The following is a 20,589-nucleotide window of genomic DNA, read 5'->3' as shown; positions in this document are numbered from 1 at the left end:
AATCAGTTCTACCCTTACAAAAATGGCGACTGTTCAAGGTTTTGTAGCCCAGGCCCTGAATGAACCCCCAGTCAGTAGGTGTTTTGTTTACAGTGATGGTCAAGTGCTTTGGAAAGCAGAAGGGGCTGGTCAGCTAGCTGAGGCCCAGAGCCCTGTTCTAGGCTGAGGTCAGTCCTGGCCAGTCCTGGCCGCCATGCTTGGTGGGATGCTCTCCCTCTTGGCTCGCCTGTCCCCTTCAGCCTTGAGGACCCTCCTGCACAACAATCACCTGAGAGTTTTTCTGTATCCCTTTGTGAATACTTAGATATGTGTCCATCTTATTCCACCCTCCCCCATCAGAATGGAAGGTCCCTGGGGGCAGGAGTTTTCTTTTGGTCTTGTATCCCCAGCACATGGCACAGTGCCTGGCACAGGGTGGGCAGCTAGGTATAACAAAGGACAGAGCCCCGGAAGACTTGAGTGCGAATCCTGTCACACAGACACTTACAGTGGCATTGAGTGTTGCTGTGGTCCTTCTTTCTCCAAGAGGAGCAGGGACATCACGAGGGGGACATCTTGGCTTGAGCATGAATTGGATTGAATCGAGGCAGATCTGTGCAAAGTAGTGAGCCTCACACCCTCCGGAGTAACTGAAGTCCAGGGGTGGGACAAAAGTCAAGGGGACCAGTGATGGTGCTGGCCTGCAATATAGTGGGTGTTGTAACCTTGGACAAGTCACTTCATCTCTGTCTATCTCAGTTTCCTCATCTGTAAAATGGGAATACACTTACCTCCCAGGGTTATTGTGAGGACCGAATGAGATCATTTTTGTAAAATATTTAGCACATAATAAATTCTATATAAATGTTGGCTATTATTATTTTAATAGTATGATTATTATTAAAGGAGAAGTCATTTCTGGGACTTCAAGCCCAAGCTGGATGACCACTGCCAGCCATCTTACAGTGGGGCTTCACTTTGGGGTGTGAGTTGGACTAAATTCAGGCTACTCAAGTCCCTTGCAAGTTTTTGGATCACAAATGTAGAGCTGGAAGGAGCCTTCAAGGTCCCTTAGTCCAGCTGTCTCAGCTTAAGTCCTTAGAGTCACGTGACTTGTTCCAGTCATGCAGGTAGTAAGTCAAGTGGTTGAAATTTGAACTCAGGTCCTGTGACTTCACATGCAGTCATCACACTTCAGATGTCGCAAATCCTGTGATTCTTAGTAATATGGATCCATATGAAACAATGAGAGCACAAAGCAGAAGTGGGTATCATCTAGTGCCCAAAGAATGCTACAGAGAGTAAGTAAGTGCCTTAGGGCAGATGGGTGTCTACCGGGTTCTGAGAAAAGCCATCCTGGAGGGATACCTGGCAGGGCTTGAGACAGCCAGGAGGCAACAGAATTCAGGGATAGGACTCAAGAAGAGCCAACTTTGAATCCTGCATCCTGCACTTTCCACTTTCCTTTTCCTACCATCAGCTGAGTGACCCTGGGCAAGTCTTAATTAACCTCTCCCAATCTCAGATTCCTCACTGGCGAAAAGGGAGTAGTAATTGTAGCATCAACCTTCTGGGGTGTTGTGAGAATCAAATAAGAGAAGTAAAGTGCTTTGCAAACTAATGTCATAATTAGCTTAATTATTACTAGTATTTTCATAATTACTAGCTATTATTGTCAGTGTTGTTGCTGTTGATTATAGGACTTGAAGAATGTATAGGATTTAAGTAGGTGGAGAGGAGCAGTGAGATTCTGCCAGGCTAATGAAGAAATCTCTGGCAGGAGCAAGTCTGTTGTGTTCAGGTCACAGGGAAGGAACCGGTCTGACAGGAGTTGGCAAGTCTGGAAGATAAGGCTTCTAAGGGGCAGATCAGGCTGCAGCTCGATCCTGGAAGTTGCAAGGAAGCCACTGAGGGTTCTTGAGCATGGGAGTGCTTGATGCTAATGCTGGGGCACAGGCTTATTTAGCTGGAGAAAAGACTGGCTACAGGGAGACAGTTGTTGGCGATGACTGATGGCACTGGTCTCGTTGATAGTGATCACAGTGGTAAATGGACAAAAATGGGTTATTCCTCATGATATTGCTTCCCAACAAGGCTCAGTTCAGGTGGTGCCCAATTTCTAATCCTTCCTCAATATTTAAAACATTCCATGGGTTTTGGATTTGAAAGACAGTCAGTCCCTGTCATTGATAGAGAGCTGCACATGGAGCCAGAAAGCTGAGATCAGGTCCCATTTCTGACACATACTGGTTGTGTGGCCCTGGACAAGTCACTTAACCTTGCCCTACTCCAGCTAACTCTCTAAGATGATAAAGTGGAAAGAAAGTGCCTACCTGCACTGGTAGATGTAGTCCCCTCTTTCTGGAGTTCCGATGCTAATGAAACCACAGATCTAGTCTCTATTTTTTCTAGTTTTTCTTTTTTGCTTTCATTTTGTTTGGAGGTTTTTTGGTTTGGTTATGTATTCTCTTTATCTGCTGGAATCTAAATGTGTAAGTTGGCAAGGGTTTTGGAAAGGACACCATAGTCACAGCTTCCATTTCACGGCCCAATTTAAACCCATGAATTAAATTAAAGTAAAAAAGGAGGAGACGACTTCCTTGCAAGGAAAATAAAATTTGTTGTCTGTGAAGGAAAATCCTTTTCAGGTTAGTATCTTCATAGAGCTTTCTTCTTTGAGGACAGCTTCCTTGAGTCTTTGTAAAAATATGACAATGTTGTATAAACCTCTTCCAGTATCTAGTTAAAATCAAAAAGTTGTCAATAGAACGTGTGGGGCCATCTCTGGTCATACTGATTGATATCTGGCCACTGATTCCAGATGGCTCTGTCAGAGAAAGTGAGGCTGGTGACTTTGCCCAGCCCTCCCTTCCTTAAATCCAATTCACTCGCAAGTCATGGCATCACCTCCCTGATGTTATCCGTTCTCTTCCAGAATGAAGGACAAACAATATTAGAACATGCCCCACTAGGGATTACAGTTGACCCTGAAATCTTTGACTTTCAAAGAGTCCAGGAGTGAAAGAGTGACCTTGGTCTATGGTACAAGCACATGGAAACAACACCCCCAGAGGAGGAAGAGGACCAAACCATCATGGCAGAGAGCCACAGAGAATTGAAAGCTGGAAAGAGCCTCTGGGATAATGTAATCCAGCTCTCTCAATTTCTAGATGAATAGCAGAGAGGCCCAGAGAAGTGCTCAGAGGCACCTGGGCAGGGCCCAGGACTCCAGCTTCCTGACTTCAAAGCTGGGTTTTTGGTTGATTGGTTTTTCATCTCACCTGTGCTCTCTTCCCAATTCTGTTCAGAAACGACATGCTCATAAGCGTTTCTGTGGGAAGAGAGCCATATTGTCTAGCGATCCTCAAGTGGGTGACTTTAAGTCTTCTACACAAAAAACCAGAAGGGTGCCTGGGAGCCATGGGGAAGGTGATCAACTGTAGTCTGATACCAGGAGCCTCTTAGTAAGTGATAGATACAGTTAAAAGGTAAAGCTGTAGATCAGAATAAGGAAGACCAGTTTTCCCATGAATACTTGACCAGGAGTGGGGAACTTTCTGCCTTGAGACCATATGTGGCCCTCTAAGTCCTCAAGTGTGGCCCTTTGACCAAATCCAATCATAGAACAAATCCCCTAAACAAAGGATTTGTTCTATCAAACTTGGACTCAGTCAAAACGCAGAACTCGAGGACTCAGAAGGCTACATGTGACTCTCTAGGTCCTCAAGGGCCCAAGGACCCAGAAGGCCACATGCAACCTCAATGGCCCCAGGCTCCTCACCTCTGCAACTTGCTACTATCTTAGACTACTCAGTAGGGAAATACTGAGAACTAAAAATAAAACTAGGCAAAAGAATTAGAAAATTAGCAAAAAACAAAACCAGACCACACCATCTTCAGGTTGGATGTTGACCACTAGTTGTCATAGTCATTTCAGTCATGTCTGACTTTTCATGAACTTCTTTGAGGTTTTCTTGGCAAGGATATTTGAGTGGTTTGACATTTCCTTCTCCAGCTCATTTTATAGATGAGGAAACTGAGGTAAACAGGGTAAAGTGACTTGCCCAGAGTCACACCGATGGTGTCTGAGGCTACATTTGAACTCACAAGGATGAGTCTTCTTGGTTTCAGCTCCAGTGTTCTAATTCACCTAGTTGCCCTAACCACTGGGAAACCTGGTCTGAAGTTTTATATCACTTTCAAAAAACACAAAAGATGACAAAGTCATAGGATGTCAACAAGTATTTCTTTGAGCTTTCCTGGTTAGTAAAGAGGAACACTCAATATAAAGGGTGGGCTGTACATGCTGAGTTCTGATCAGCTTTCTCCCTGGAGCTGGCCACCGCCTGGGAGGAAGTGACAAGCTGAATTCTGGTCATCACCATTGTGATATCCTCCCATTTAACTGATATGTCCTCATTACAGAGGTCAGGCAGCACAATATGTGGGGTTTCTGATAAAGGTTGGATGTGATGAATTCAGGATGTAATGACTGGCTGGAGCCCTGGTGATGGGCTAGGCTGGGCATGGACTTTGATGTCTGTTTCTCTCTCTCTGAGCTGCTGCTGAAGGTGTCTTTCTTCTCTGGGGAAGTTTTTTTACAAAAGCAGACATCAATAGACATCCAGCCATGGTCATCCCTCCAATACACAGTAACAGTCTACAAACATCTCCTGCTCCATTAAGCTGAGTGGCCTGGGAATCTATCATCACAGATGCTCCCTCTCCAAAGCCTTCACTTTGGGGGGGTGTGAGGAAGCCCACTGCCAGGACAGTCAACCTTGAGGTTGGGAGGCCTGTGGCACACATAAGCCTGGCCTTCCAGAGAGCTGAGCTCCACCTATAAGGGGATCTTCGGATCTGAAACTCAACTTCATGCTTCCAGATGGAAGGTGCAGTTGTAAAATGGAGGCAAGTAGGTTCAGACTTCATAGTGCAGACATCCTTCCTCAGGCACTTTTCTGTGCTTGCCTGGCCCCACCGAAGTGGGTACAAGAACACCTTCTTGGCTTCGGTGCCTCTTTCTTTCTCTGGGTGGGGAATGCATCTCTGTGCAGTCACCTGGTGGTGAGCCTCCAAGCCCACCCTTTGGATGTCCCCTTCCTTCCAAACCTGGCCCCTCAGATCCCATCGACAGGCAGAGCACGTGCCTCAGTCCGCTGGCTGCGATGCGATGCGGCCCTCCCTGCTGCAGCAGCCACCTCACTCTCACCCTTAGTATTTGTACATTTGAATTCCTGCTATTGCTCCCCATGTGGTGACACTCCTCGAGAACAGGCTTTGTTCTCCTCTTTAGCTTCCAACCCTCATGCCTAGTATAGTGCCTTGTGAACAGCAGGTCTATAATAAAAGCTTGTTGACTTGAAAACTGAATTCCCACCCAGATGTGCCCTGAAATGGAGTGGGCTGCCTTAGGAAGAGCTCCCTGTTCCTGTAATGGGTCACACTGAAGCTGGATGATGGTTTCTCCAGTAGGATGGCTGCCTGTCCCAGCCTAATGGCCACTTGGCCGATGGCCACCTGTTCGGGCTGATGGCCACTTGTGAGAGCTGATGACCACCTGTCCATGCTGATGGCCACTAGGGTCATCTAGGGATCTTGGCCAGATGGGTATTGACTCAGAAAACCTCATATCACCGTTATCTCTGTTCTGTTGTATTTTCATATATTTTGTTAAATATTTCCCAATGACATTTTAATCTGGTTCCAGCTGCTCCCTGGAGTGTGTTGACCGCCTCCAGACCCGAAGACCTCTGATATCCCTTCCAACCCTCTCAGTCTGTGAGTCTACCAGTTCTGTAGCCAAGATGGCAGTTTCTAGCAGCACCTGGGCATTTGGGAACCAGCAGGCACAGGCAGCACAGAGTTCTGATCAGAGCTTTTCATTCTTCTTTAACCCCAGGTTCCTTAACAAACAAGTAGGATTGTATTTGGGAGTATCAAAGAGGGCAGCCACCCAAGAGAACTTGGTAGTAACTAATTGAAAGTCTTTACAGATTCTTAGTAAAAGTGGAAGCTGTGTCTCAGGTCCTGGTCCTCAGTCTGGTGGAATAAGGTTGTAGACCCCTTTAAATTACATTATCATCACAGTGCAGTGGAAAGAGTTCTGACTGTGGAGTCAGAGAATCCCAAAGAATCTGGATTCAAATCCTGCCCCTGACTCTTATTATTTCTGTGACCTTGGGTAAAGTCGCAACCCCCTTGAACCTCAGCCACCTTATCTGTAACCAGAAGGGATGGAGATCGTCATCTCTGCTTCTGGGGAGGCTGAGGATGGTGGAGTGCTTGAGCTTGGGAGTTTTGTATTGCAGTGCGGCCAAAATCCATTGGTATCCACAGTAAACTTATACCAGAATGGTGAACCGTAAGGCTGGGGTTGGGGGTAACCTAATCACTTAAGGGAGGGTGAATTGGCATCTCTGTGGGGTAATCAAGCCCATGAGGTGCCAGCTCTGCTATCTAAGGGGACCCAATCTCAAAGCAAGAGAAAACAAAAAGATGACATTGGCCTCTGACCTCTGAGTCCTTTTTCCCTCTAACTCTCTGCAAAGAAAGAAGATGGTTTGCAATTTCATTCTTCATTCTGTGGCCTGGGCTGGAACTCCAACTCTGCCACTGGCTTGGGTGGCATTGGTTACGTCACTTAGAGTAACTTCTCTGGGATTCAGTTTCCTCATCTGTGAAGGAAGGGGATAGACTAGATGGTCTTTAAGGTGCTGTCCAGAACTAATGTTCTCATCTTGTGACTAGCCCTGTGCGCATCATTTTTATCCCTATTTTAAAGATGAGAAAGTTGAGGCTCAAGGATTAAAGTGATTTGTCCATGGACACTCAGCTAGTCAATGAGTGGGTCAGAATTGGAATCTGAGTCTAGCATTCTTCAGAATCAGGACTATACTTTTAGGCAGCATTCTTTACCTCACACACCACAATGGTCTAGGTTCTTGTAGTTCTTGAAATATTCTAAATCCCACATTGCCCATGGAGCATCCTGGAGAAAGTGGGGGGCAGCACCCCTACTAGAAGATGGACTGTAAGAGGGACAGTGAGTGAACAAGACCAGTTACTTAGTCACTGTTAAAGGACCTGAAACTGTGTATGAGTGTGTGTGTGTGTGTGTGTGTGTGTGTGTATGTGTATTTCTGTTTCTCCTTTGTAACCTGTACTTCAGGGGCAATGTGGTATAATGGTCAGAGCACAAGATTTGGTGTCAAGTAGACTAGGGCTCAAACCCTGCTTCTGACACTTTTCAGAAAATGCCAAAATGATTTTAGAATTCTTGGCAATCCTCCAATAAGCTTTCATTTTAATAGCTTTTAGTTTACTTTTTAAAATCAGACCAGTCCCAACACTGAAGCAGTGTGAGACTGAGAGACAACTCCAACCAGATGAAGAAGCAAATTGACTTTTGTTTGAAATATACACACAAGAAAAACCCCTTAGGAACACACTGCTAGTGTCACATTTATCATGTGTGTGGTTGCATGTGATCTTGGGCGGTCCCCTACCTCCTGGAGTGCCAGTTTCTATAAAAATGAGGAACATGATATAGAATCTATAACATAAAATAATTGAGCCCCTTTCAGCCAAGCGCCCATTAAATGCCTACTATGTGCCTTGCACTGTGCTACAGAATGAGCTTTCAATGAGTTTCCAATGATGCTCTTTCCAGGATCTCTGATTTTCCCCGTATGAATCCTACTAAGAGAGATTACAGCCCCTCCACAGGAATAACAAAGAGATAGCTCTGTAAATTTTGGAAAGCAATTGAATATGTTATCTCATTTGATCCTTGTGATGACCCTGAGAGGTAAATAATTATCCTCATTTTTTAGGTGAGGAAACTAAAGCTGAAAATAGTTAAGAACCTTACCCAGGGTTGCACTGCTGGTCAGTGTGGGAGGCAGGATTTGAATTCAGGTCTTCCTGACTCCAAGTGCAGCCTGCTACCTGATCTGCTGCCCTCAGCCTCTGTGACATTCTAGATAGTTTCTGGGGATGGTATATGCACCCCTCTGCAGTCACCTGGTGATGCACTTCTCCAGACCTCAGGGGACAAGTGCTTAATTTGTCCTTAAAACGATTATCCTCATCTTACAGGCGAGGAAATTGAGACTGAGAGAGGGGAAGTCTCTTGTTCAAGGTCACAGTTTTTAAATGTCTGGGGGTAAGATTTGAACTCCAGTCTTCTTAATTTTCACATTCTATCCACTGGGCCACCTAACTGATCTTGACACTGGAAAAGACCATGGAAGTCATTGGCATCCAGTCACCGAAGGCAGACTTAGAGCCTTCCTAGGGTTAGAGGGAATCGGCCAGAACTTGGGTTCTGTGGGCAAATGCTCCCAGAGGCCTCCCCACCACCAGAGGGTGCTAGAGTAGGGTCTTGTGGATGAAACAAAATGGCAGGAGTGCCCTGAGAGGAGCAAGACTTGGCTGGTTGAGGCCTTGGGGATGTAGCCCAGTAGCTGAGCACCCTCTGTGCCTCTGTGTGGTCATGGCACCTTTTTAAAGGCAGTATGATTCAGTTTGATGCCTTGGGGTTGGAGGTCAGTCTTTTCCTTCCAGGCTGTGTAAAATAGGGATAATCACAGCTGCTCCCTCTCAGGGCTGTCATGAGGACCGTTGTAAAGCATGAAGCATGAGGCTTGGCATACAACAGGTGGTGCATAAGCACTCTTTTTCTTCCTTTTCTCTTATTTTACAGGCGAGGGTATCCAGGCCAACTCTCTACATGAAGAACAATCTCATTTGTCATTCAAAGGCAGCTCCCTTGAACCTTCAGCTTCCCCCACACTTTGGGTGTTTGTGATTGAATTCAACAGAGGAGCCTCTTGTAAGAGAAGGGAATGTTGTTGAGAGATCACAAGGCTTTATGAAGTGGATATCTGATTACAGAGGGGAAACAGGAGGCCCCACAGACCCTCTTGGACCTGCCAAGAGATTGCTGGTCCAATGTTGGTGACGTGATCCCTCTTCTTGGGGCTCTATGCTTGCTCAGGACATTACTGTTAGGGATACTCCATTTAATTCAGCAAGCATGTATTAAGTGCCTGCAGTGTGTTGGACACTCTGCTAGGCACCAGGGGACAAGGACCTAAAGAGAACTCTTGCTGCGCTTTTGAGGGGAAGCAAGGAGCCACTACAGAGCATGCACAGAATGGATGGACAGTTGTGGGGAGGAAGGAGTGGAGGATGTCCTTGTGCTGGAGTGGGCCCAGAGCTCAAAGAGGGTGAGGAATCCTAGGAGGTAAAGGTGAGGAGGGAGGGCATCCCAGGCTTGGAGGTGACCTGTGCAAAGGTGCAAAGATGGGAAATAGGAGATCCCCAGTGAGGAAAAGCAAGGTCTGTCTAACTTCATTGATGCTAGGGCCCAGGGAAAAGAATTCACAATAGGCCTGGAAAGATTAAGTCAGGGTCAGGTTGTGCTGGGCTTCCAGGGCCAAAGAGGGCAGTTGCTGTGGATGCTAAAACTGAGAGGGAGTCCCTTGTGTTTATTGGTCAAGGAAGTGGCTCAGCCAGTCAGGTGTGGGCTGCAGGAAAATTGCTTTGGCACTAAATCAGGGCCTTCTGAACAGAGAAGAATAAGGTGGCACAAGACCGCTCTGGGGCATTGAGTCCAGAAGAGTTTTTGGAGGTGCCCGCAGGGTGCTCTAAGAAGGCAGAGACAGTGTTAACCTCAGGACCGAAGGGTTGGGGAGGCCCCACAGCCCCACCCCCTTCAAGCAGGCCTCCCACCAGGTGGCCCCCACCAGACTGGGGCTGGTCCAAAGCCTCCCTTGTCAGGGGACTGGGGCAGCCCATCCCCCTCCTACTTCAGTCAGAGTTTGTCGTTAGGGACGTTTGGTTTGGTTCTGCTTGTTAATGCTTTTAATTGAGTTGCATTCTGCCTCTGTGAGTTCCCTTATGTGGAAACAGGACAGCCCTGGGAACATTGAAGTCAATCATCATGGACGAGTCCCCAGAGTTCTCTAGGCTAGACCTGGCTTGTTTAGTCTGGAGAAGAGGAGGCTGGGGGTGGGGTGGGGGCACTGTTGAGGAGATGGATGCTGTCAAGGAGCTGCCTTCCAATGAGGGATGAGCTTTGGCTCAGAGGAAGAGCCTGGGGCCTTCTAAGTGGCAGAGATCCTGAGGAGGTGCTTTGGGCTGTGACGGAGCTGGTCTTTCAGACACTGGGAGACAGATCTAGGGATGGAGCAGAGAGCTTTGGGGTCATACAGGGGGGCTGAGGATTCCACCCCCTTGGGTTCTTCAGGCAAATCCTGTTTTTCCTCCCCATTGGAATGGCCTTTCTTATGTCTTCACGATTTTATTCTTGCACATCTCCCAACCTTCCTCTTCCCCTTCCTGCTTTTTTTTTCTCCATGGGAGCCTACCTGTATTTTCTCTTCAAAATATACTTTTCCAGAATTTAAGGCATATGTCTGATTATGTCTGACCAGCCTCGGGCATTTCAGCAGATGGGGCGAAAGAGAAAGAAACAGAGAGGCAGACAGAGACACAGAGAGATGGGGAAAGAGACAGAGAAGGAAAAAGACAAAAAAAGAAAGGCACAGAGAAAGAGAGACAGATAAGAAAGAGAGACAGACAGAGACATGGAGAGATAGAGATAGAAGAGAGACAAAGATAAAAAAAAGAAAGACAAAAAGATAATCAGAGATAAAGAGCAGACAGAAACAAACAGAAAGAGAGGAGAAAGACACAGACAGACAGACACAGAGAGATGGGGAGAAAGAAAGGGAGAGGAGAGACAGAGAAAAGAGACATACAGAAAGACAGAGATGCAGAGAGATGGGGAGAGAGACAGGGAGAGGAGAGACACAAAGAGAGAGATAAAAAGCAGAGAGAGAGAGGGAGGGAGGGAAGGAAAGAGAGGGAGGGAGGAATGGAGAGAGAGCTCCAGCAGATGTCTGGTCTGGATAATTACAATCCCCTATCACTACTACAGATTGTGGCCAAAGTATTTGGTACAGTGTTAAGCTGTTAAAGTCTATAAAAGCTTAAAACTGCCTCAAGACTTTTGGGACAGCCCATATACCAATGTCTCTGTGCCAGACTATTTCCCCTAATCCTCCCCTATTTCCTCTTTCTTCCAGGTTGATCTGTAATCTTCTCTGTATAGCAATTTGTAAAATTTGCAAGCTTTGTAAATTTACAAAATTTACAAATTTTACAAAATCACTTCCATTTCTTCCTCTTCTGAACTCTACCTTCACCATTCTGCCCCTCCTGTCTGATGTTTGCTTTCATCACATGACTGTGCCTTTTCCACATACCTTGCTTTCCCAGGCTGCCTTTTACCTCTCTTATTCTAAAACAGGGATCCCCAGTCACAGGTATGGTCCCATGAGGCTTAGTGATACTAAGTAGGTCAAAGTTACCCCTTTCTATGTGGACCTTGAGTCCTCCTGGGGCTATGTGGGTCTCCCCTTTGACCATTTGCATGGAGACATACAAGGCCCTGACTTTTCCCTTTGGCTCCTCTTTTGGGTCTCTGTCTCTGTCTCTGTGTCTCTGTTTCTGCTTCTCTGTCTTTGTCTCTCTCCCTTTTAGTCTCTCTCTTTCTCCTGCCAAGTTCTCTGTCCTCTATCTTATGGTTGCTTCGAGGTCCCTCCCTGACTCTACAAAGTCAGTCTTATCCATCCTTTATTTCCCCTCCTCCTTTTAGTTTAAATTCCTTCCAAATAAATTTGCAAGTCACCTCCAAAGCTCTCTGATTTGGTGATTATCTCACAAGGGTTCGCTCTTCTAAGTTGAAACATCATTTATTCTAAAAAGGAATGTGAATCGTTTTCAACAGACAAACAGTGTGGCCCAGTGGGTGGAGAATTAGCCTGATTTCTTCATGGCCTGCTTCAGACACATCAGCTGTGTGACCTTGGACAGCTCACCCATGCTGTAGGTGCTCTGCTCAGCTCCTTAAGACTATAAACTGCAGAGGATGCTAACTTACCTTGACAGAGGGAGTTTACTCATCTGAGAGTCCCTGTTGACTGACTGAAGTTCCCAAATTTGGATCTGCAGGCAGGTCAGACTATTCTCTGAAGTCACATTGGGGTATAGTAGAAGATGTGAAATCCCTTGGCTATTTCTTCCCAAAATATTTCGTTTCTTTGCTTCCTCCTTCCACCTTCTTCCGTGCTCAGTCACTAAGAACTGGACCGGCTCCCAGATGCTAGAGGCTATCCTATGAAAGGTTAACATCTCAGTTTTCTCATCTGTGAAATGGGGATAATGATATTTCTCACTACTGATTTAGAATGTTTTGGGGAGAATTGAATGAGATGATGCCCAAAAAGCAGTAACTATAAAGCCCTTCCTGGAATAAGTGTAAGGAATTATCGTTAACATTACTTCCACCTCATTTATGTGGTTCTAGGGCCCTAATAGTAAGAAGACATCATTTGGGAATGCAGGCAAAGAGAGAGTCTGTGCCGGGGGAGGTGGGGGGAGGGGGAAGGCAGGAAAGGGGTCAGAGATGTCTCTGCATTTCTGTCTATGCTTGTGATCTTGTGAAACATGGGACTCTGGGGGTCTCTGGGTGTGAATGATAATAATAAAAGCGTTTACATATCACCTACTATGTGCCAGGCACTGTGCTACGTGCTTTACAGATTTATCTCTTTTGTTTTTTACAATATTCTTGAAAGGTAGGTACTATTATTATCCCCATTTTACAGCTGAGAAAACTAAGGCAGACAGAAGTTAAGTGACTTGCCCAGGGTCATACAGCTAGTGAGTATCTGAGGCTGGATTTGTACTTGAATCTTCCTGACTCCAGGTCACATTGCCTACTCCCCATGGTGGGGTGGGGTAGGGAAGGGTGGGGAGTTGGGTTCACAGGCTCACACAGGGTTCCTTTCTGCAAAGAGTTGTTCTTCACACTTCAAGGGGAGGCTCTTTCCCTTGTACCCTTAGACCTTTCCTTGACACCTGTCCTGACTCCCCCTCCCTCAGTGCCCCTGGTCCTGGAATGTGTGGAGCACCTTGCCTCTCTTGTCTAATAATAACTAATATTCATAATGTTTTAAGATTATTGAAGTGTTTTACAAATATTATCTCATGTTATCCTCACAATAGCCCTGAGAGATAGGTTCTACTATCATCATCATTTTACAGTTAAGGAAAGTGAGGCAGACAGGTGACGTGACTTGCCCAGAGTCACACAGCTAGTAGGTATCTGAGGCTGGATTTGAATTTACGTCTTCTTGACTCTCTGTATCCACAAGCTGCCTAACCTGAGCTCTCTGTACATCACTTCCAAGTGATCATTCATCCTCTACTTGAAAAATGCCAAAGATAGTAGAAAAAAGTTGCCACTTTCTTTGATAACCCATACTATGTTTTTTTGGGGGGGAGAGTCCATTGTTGTTAGGAAGTATTTCCTTACCTCAAGCCTCAATCTATCTCCCTTTCTCCTGGTTCTGTCCTCAGAGACCAAAGGGAACAACTTCTAATCCCCATACTTGTGAGTCCTTTAAAAATTCGAACATGTATTCTCTCAAATCGTCTCTTCTCCAAGATCCTTGACAAGGAGATCTGGGTCATATTTACCTTTCTATTCCCAGTAGAAAAGATCTCAGGCCTCTCTGCTTCCTAAAACTGCTCCCCAGAAAACAAAATGGCAGAGCCGGGCGGCCAATATAAGCAATCTATGCCCATATGGCTAATTGTGGTATTGATTTTTAAAAATTGATTGTCTTTGGTTCAATTCAATTCAATTTGACATTTATTAATAACCCTACTATGTCCTTTCTTAGCTCCTGGGGGTAGAAAGATAAACTTTTGTATCCTCAGCACTTAGCACAGGGCTGGGCACATAGTAGGTGCTTACTAAGTGCTTATTTCCATTTCCCCTTTGTTTAGCCATAGTTGTTTGCCTGTTGTCTCCCTCACTGGACTGAGTTTCTTGAGGACAGGGACTGTTTTTATCTCTCCAGGTCTCTTCAGGGTTTAGCAAGGTGCTTGGTGCATCACACTTAACAAATGTGCGCTGACTTGACCATCCCTATTGTCTTAGTCTGTGTTTACTTATCTCTGTGTAAATTGTATCTGCTCAGTAGAGTATATGTGGGGCAGGTGGGTGGCACTGGACCTGGAGTCAAGAAGACCTGAGTTCAAATCTGGCCTCAAACACTGACTAGCTGTGTGATCCTGGGCAGGTCCCTTCACCTTCTTTGCCTCAGTTTTCTCACCTGTAAAATGGGCTGAAGAAGGAAATGGCAAACCACTTTCAGGATCTTTGCCAAGAAAACCCCACATAGGGTCACAAACAGTCAGACATGACTGATAAAGACTGAACAAAATAAGTGAGTGTCTATACCAACCGTGCCAACTTCACTTAAGCCAGGAAACAGCTCTTCAGGTGTGTCCAATGATGGTAATGTCTTCTAGGCACATTTCTGTCATTCAGTTGGCTCCAGAGAGAAGTCAGGAAGCCTTAGTTCAAATCCTTCCTCAGATACTTACTACCTGCATGACCCAGGGCAACCTCAGTTTCCCTATCTGTAAAATGAGAATCATAAGCACCTACCTCTCAGAATTGTTGTATGGATTAAATAAGTAATATTTGTATGGCATTTTGCAAACCTTAAAGTGTTAACATGAATGCAATCTATTATTGTCAACATTATCATTGAGTGATTAGGTTATAAAGGTTGTCACAGAACAGCTCTAACACTGTTATCTAGTTTCCATTTCTGCCTAACTCTGAGAGCAGTTTCCTTTTTCCTTCCCTAGAAGGACATCATTTCTCCCATCAGAACAGAAATTCCTTAAGGGCAGGGACCTGTTTCCTTTCTGTTCCCAGGGTATTGTACAGTGGTACAATGGTACCACTGGTAGGGTCTTAATAAATACTTGCTTCCTCCCTTCGTCTGCGTATACATTTTTGTTGAGTTGTTTCAGTCATGTCTGATTCTCTGTGACTTCATTGGGGGTTTTCTTGGCAGAGATACCAGAGTGGTTTGCCATTGCCTTCTCCAGCTCATTTTACAGATGAGGAAACTGAGGCAAACAGGGTGAAAGAACTTGTCCAGGGTCACACAGCTAGGAAGTGTCTGAGGTCAGATTTGACCTTAGGTCCTCCTGACTCCAGGGCAGGCACTCTTCGCTGCCCTACATTTCTTCCCTCCTTGAGGTCAGGGATGGTTTAACTTTTGGTTTTGTGCCCCAGCACCTAATCTACCACCTGGCAAATGCTAAATACTTAGTAAATGCTTGTTTTATTTGGTTGGAGCTTTCTCTGTAAGGAATTTGCAAGATGAAAAAAAATCCACAACTTAGTGCATCTTTTTTTCCCCTCTCAGCCATAATGTATGGTTAATGTAAAAAGAATTATTTTTACTGTTATAAGTCATTGAAATTATAGAATTGTGAATACAGCTGAGATTCTTGTGAGCAATCGGTTTTGAGAGCAGCCAGCTTTTAGACAGGGCTTAACGACTCTCAATGCACTTTGCATACATTATCTCATTGGATCCTCATTCGTAAAAAACGGAGGAAGATGCTACTGTTTTCCCCATTTTAAAATGAAGAAATGTCCTTCCTCAACGATGATGCCCAAAACGGAATCAAAGGACCTGGATTCAAATCCTGTTTCTGTTAGAAGTGACTTTGGGCAAGTCACTTTAACTTTAATGGAGAGAGGGGCTAGACCTGGGATTTCAATAGTACAGGATAATAGTTCTCAAAATTTCTGATCTCAGGACCCCTTTACACTCTGAAAAATGTCTGAGTAATCCCCAAAGAGCTTTTTGTATACAAGTTAGAATTCTCAATAGTTAATGAGTTATCAATAAAAACATATGAATATTGTTATAAAAATTGTTTGGACCTCTAAGACCCAATCTCAGAAGGGTTTTAGGGTTCCCTAACCAACCACACTTGGGGAACCAATAGTAAAGAGAACGCCTGGATGAGGAATCTCTCTCTCCCTTTCTCTCTCCCTCCCTGTCTCTCTCTTGGACTCTCTGTCTGTCTCTGTCTCTGTCTTTCTCTGTCTCTCTATCTCTGTCTCTCTCTCCTTCTCCCTACCTCCCTCTTTCTCTATCTCTTTCTGTCTCTGTCTCTGTCTGTCTCTCTCTGTGTCTCTGTCTCTGTGTCTCTCTCTCCCCCCTTTCTCCATACCTCCCGCTGTCTCTATCTCTATCTCTGTCTGTCTCTCTCTGTCTCTGTCTGTTTCTATCTCTGTCTCTGTTTGTCGCTCTTAATCTCTGTCTCTCTTTCTCCCTTTCTCTGTACCTCCCACTGTCTCTCTGTCTCTGTGTCACTGTCTCTCTGTCTCTGTCTCTCTCTGTGTCTCTTTTTCTCTGTCTCTGTCTCTATCATCTTATAAAGTTGCCAAGGCCATTGAGAGTTTGAGACTTGATCAAGGCCACATAGCCAGTATTTTATCGGAGGTAAGATTGTCTCCTCTTTATGTGACATCCCCTATTGGAATGGTAACTCCCTGAGGTCAGGGACTATCTTTCCTTTTGCATGTATTTGTATCCACAGAGCTTAGCACAAGGCTGGGCATGCAATAAGTGTCTAATAAATGATAATTGACTTCTTGTGACCAAGGCAGCTCTCTCTCTGCCCTGCTGCTGCTTCTTCTAGCTCGCTTTGCTCTCTGACCCTCTTTCTGCATCTGTAAAATAGAAGAGCTGCTTTAAAAGCTCTTTTCAGTTTCCTCCCAGCTCTAAATCTATAATCTGCTTAGGCACTGAGTAAATGTTTGTTAATTGAATGCAGGACAGTCCTATAAAGTGGGGAAGTTTCAAATAAGCCCCAATTTCTACCAAACAAGTACTCAAAATACATTGAACAAATAAGTATTTTGTAAATAATGTCATTTAAATGTTTTCATATAATAAATACATAATTATTTATAGATTTCATGTTTTCTCCCATGACTTAGATGATACAGTTAGAGCCAAAAGAGACCTTGGATGTCCTTGAGTCCAAACTGCTCCTCCGCCTTTTTATAAATAAAGAAACTGAGGCACAGAGTGTGACTTGCCCAGAGTCATACCGTTAGGAAGTGTCTAAGGCAGGATTCAGATCCCAGGCCTTCCTGAATTTAAGTGCAGCACACTATCCATTAGGCTACATTCCTTCTCACCTCACCACGGTGCCCCTCTTCCTGTGAAGCAGCAGCCGCAAAAGCAGGCTCGTGCGAGTACATCATGGAGCCTAGATTTAGTCCTCAAAGGCACTCTGAGGCCCATAGGTTCCAACCCCCTTTATTTTACACAGGAAGAAACTGAGGCCCAAACAGCTGGCGTGTCAGCTCTCGAGGCTGGTCTTCTTTTCAGAAGCGGTCCTCCTGAGTGCTTTGGAAGCGTATCAGTCATGGAGAAGACAGGTGCCAGAAACCTCTTGATCATGAACAGTCTCCCTGGTTCAGTTTATTTATTTTGCCATTCACATGAAAAGTAGCAATTCCTCTAAATCAACAGTGGAAACAATGAGTCTGGCGAAGGCCACAGGAGATAAAGAGGCTGCTGCTTTCCTCTTCTCAGAAGTATAGATGTAATGGAGATTTAAGTGTTGACAAAGCCTTCCCAAACACAGTGCAGAACACAGGTACAAACATCTCGATGTTCATGATTTACATGATAGTTCCAAGTTTTTTTCCCTTGGACTAGGTTGGCCCGTTCATGTTTTGGACTTGTTTCTGGCCAAAGAGCATTTGGGGAAATTCAGGGGAAATGTCAGCGTTTACATGTTAATCATCTGCTCTGTCCATTCATTTCTTCAATAAACGTTTGCTAATTGCCCAGAAGGTGCAAGGTCATGGAGGAGGCACAAAAATGAGTAAGACATCCATGTGTCAGACTCTAGAGATTTCTTCAGTCTGGGAAATTTAAAGCAAGTGTTGCTGGTTTGTGTTTTTGTCTCCCCTCTATGCCCAAATAGATTCACATCTATCTCATCTTCTCCCCAGCAAGCCCTAGCTTATAATCATAAAAAAGAAAGAAAAACAATCAGCGAAACTGACCAACACATTAACTGAGTCTGACGATATATATGTGGTGCTCATCACAGGAACTTGGGGTGTGTGAATCTCCTCTATGGATGGAAATTGATGCTCTTGTAAGATGGCAGCAAATACTTTTATCTGGATGGAGGGTGAAGGGAATCATTTCCCCCATGCTCCCGGCCAAGAGCCAGCTGTGGCTTGTCATGGCAATGCTGCCCCAAAAGTGGATCATACCTAGCAAGTGTGGAGAGCCCAATGGGAGCTCAGTGACCACAACTCTGTCTGATTGCAGTTACATTGGAAAGGATATAAAGGAGTCACCATCTCATGGTTATATCTTTTCCCTTCTCCCAACGGCCATTTACTATGGGGACTATATCTGGCTGAAACAGATGTCTCTAAAATAGAACTTAGATGGCTCTCTGAGATGGTTAGGACTCCAGAGGGTCCTTCTGGAGACCATGGGAAGAAAGAGGTTCCAGCTTATGTCATCCTCAGCCCTATAGCCTTGGTTTCCTCTCGAACAGTTGGGAATATCATAGCCCCTATTTGCAGTCAACAGTGTGATGGTTAACTGTAAAGAAAGCTGGTAAATTTCATGAAGTTCATGCTTTGTGTTGGGAGAAAAACCATAAATATTCATGGTCTGTGTCCCATCACTGTTCAGCAGTGTTGAAAATTATCATTTCAATGAGTCTCCATTTTTACAAATAAGATAAAATATGAAGGACTGACAGCTTGAAGGATCTGAAGTGATCTCATATAACCAACTCTACTTCCTCATTTTACAATTGAAGAAACTGAGGAACTGAGAAGCTATGTGACTTGTCTAGGGTCACCCAGCTAGAAAGGGATTGAACCCAGATCTTCCTGACCCCAAGTATGATGTCCTATCCACTATCCCATATGGTCTGTCATTGTGGAGAAAATGTTGTGTAAATCTTAGAGTAGTGTAGAAATGTGAGTTATGCTTATTGTTTTGGCCAGGGCCTTGAAGGATGCACTCAGTCTGCACTTTCCCTCAAAAATCCCTTCAGAGCTAACAATTAGCACTTCACTGAGCTATTTATTTCTTGGCTAGACAAGAAATCAGAACAAGACATTCTTGGCTTAGCTAGAGCATGGGGGTGGGGCAGAAGGGAGGGAAGGGAGGGTGGGAATATCCTCTTGAATCTGAACATTATCTCTTTCAAAAAGTCCAGAAAAACAGGTCTCCTTTCCCAGGCCCCTCCTTGACACCTGAGTCCTAGGGGTTGGAAATCTTGATCCCACATATAATAGGAGATCCTTCTTTGCTCAATGTGTCAAGGCTAATCTTACACCAGTCCTTGAAGGGGATGATAAGCTCTCCAGATGTAGGTGAGGCTTCCCTTCCTAAGGAAGGTTTACAATTTTGGCTTCTCCCAGTCACTCACTCTGACCCTGCAAATGGGGCAGGTGACTCTAAAGTAAATCTAAATTAAACAAATTAAATTTTGATTTTCATTTCTTTTACACATATTTGTCTGTCCTCACTTCTCCCCTGCTTCCCCATTGAACAATAAACAAACATGCAAACAAACAAATAAAACTAAAACTCTTAACAAATATGCATGATTCAGCAAAACAAATTCTTTCATTGACTGTCTAAAACAAACAAAGTGCCTCCTTCCAACCAGATCTTTTTTAGGTCAAGAGAGCAGAATTTTGGAGGGTGATGCCCATCCAAGGCATCCTCTTGGCTGGCTGGCCATGCTGAGATATTGAGCCGGTGGCTCTCCAGATTTAGTAGCCCCTTCTTACCTCCAGGGTTAAGTCTGCAGCCTTCTTTTCACTTTTAAAGTGTTCTTCCTCCCTTTCCAGTCTTCCTGCCATTGTCTCCTCCATGCATTCTGTGACTCAGTCATGTGGGTGGCTTGTAGGTCTCCAAATAGGGCAGGACATCTCCTAGCCTTTGTGGAGCAAGCTGCTGGGTCCGGCATGCTCTGTCCCTTCATTTGCCCTTGCTGACTTCCTTTGCCACCCAGCTGAAGTCCCAGGCTTCCACAGGAAGCTTTTGCCAGGCTGCTTCTCTTTCCCTCTCCACTCCCTGCTTCTGTGAACCCAGTTGTTTTCAGGCTGTCTCCCTGATTAGAATGTGAGCCCCCTGAGGACATGGACTGTTTTTACCTCTCCTTGGACTTTTCTTTTGGAATGTGGAACATGATGTTGGAAGATCATGGAATTACAGCTAGAGTAGATCCCAGAAGCCACCTAGTCCATTCCCTTTACAGATGAGGAAACTGAGGCCTGAGGAGGTTAACTTCCCCAAGGTCATATATACAATCAGTGTCAGAGGTTTGCTTTGAATCCAGGTCCTCTGACTCTCACTTTTTGAACTGTTTTCTTACAGCCCAAGCATTGTCTGCCATTTGAGGGAGAGATTTTAAAAATTTTTGTTTAAAGTATGCATAGCACTTTTCTAGACACAACTCTGCCAGAAAGCTATTACAAATATGATTGTTCCCACTCGGCATGTAAGAAAACTGACTCAGAAAAATTAAGTGGCTTGATGATAGAGCTAGTGACATGGACCAAACACTGTTTGAAGGCCTCCAGCAAGGGGGAAGCCATAGCCTCCATCCCTTCTGAAACAGGTCTAATTGTTAGGATGGTTTTCCTGGCAT

At 44.9% G+C, this 20,589-nt stretch overlaps 1 protein-coding gene and 1 pseudogene across 3 annotated transcripts in view; one reads left to right on the top strand and one right to left on the bottom strand.

Moving 5' to 3' along the window:
- PTGER3 (prostaglandin E receptor 3) overlaps nt 1-20,589 on the top strand; it is an 83,912-nt gene that overhangs the window by 7,105 nt on the left and 56,218 nt on the right. The window lies entirely within an intron of this gene.
- Nucleotides 4,260-5,568, bottom strand: LOC140522017 (neurensin-1 pseudogene; annotated as a pseudogene).

Source organism: Notamacropus eugenii, chromosome 2, assembly GCF_028372415.1.
Source record: "Notamacropus eugenii isolate mMacEug1 chromosome 2, mMacEug1.pri_v2, whole genome shotgun sequence".
NCBI lineage: Eukaryota > Metazoa > Chordata > Mammalia > Diprotodontia > Macropodidae > Notamacropus > Notamacropus eugenii.
The sequence above is the reverse complement of the archived record's forward strand: the minus strand, read 5'-3'. Positions and strand labels throughout refer to the sequence as shown.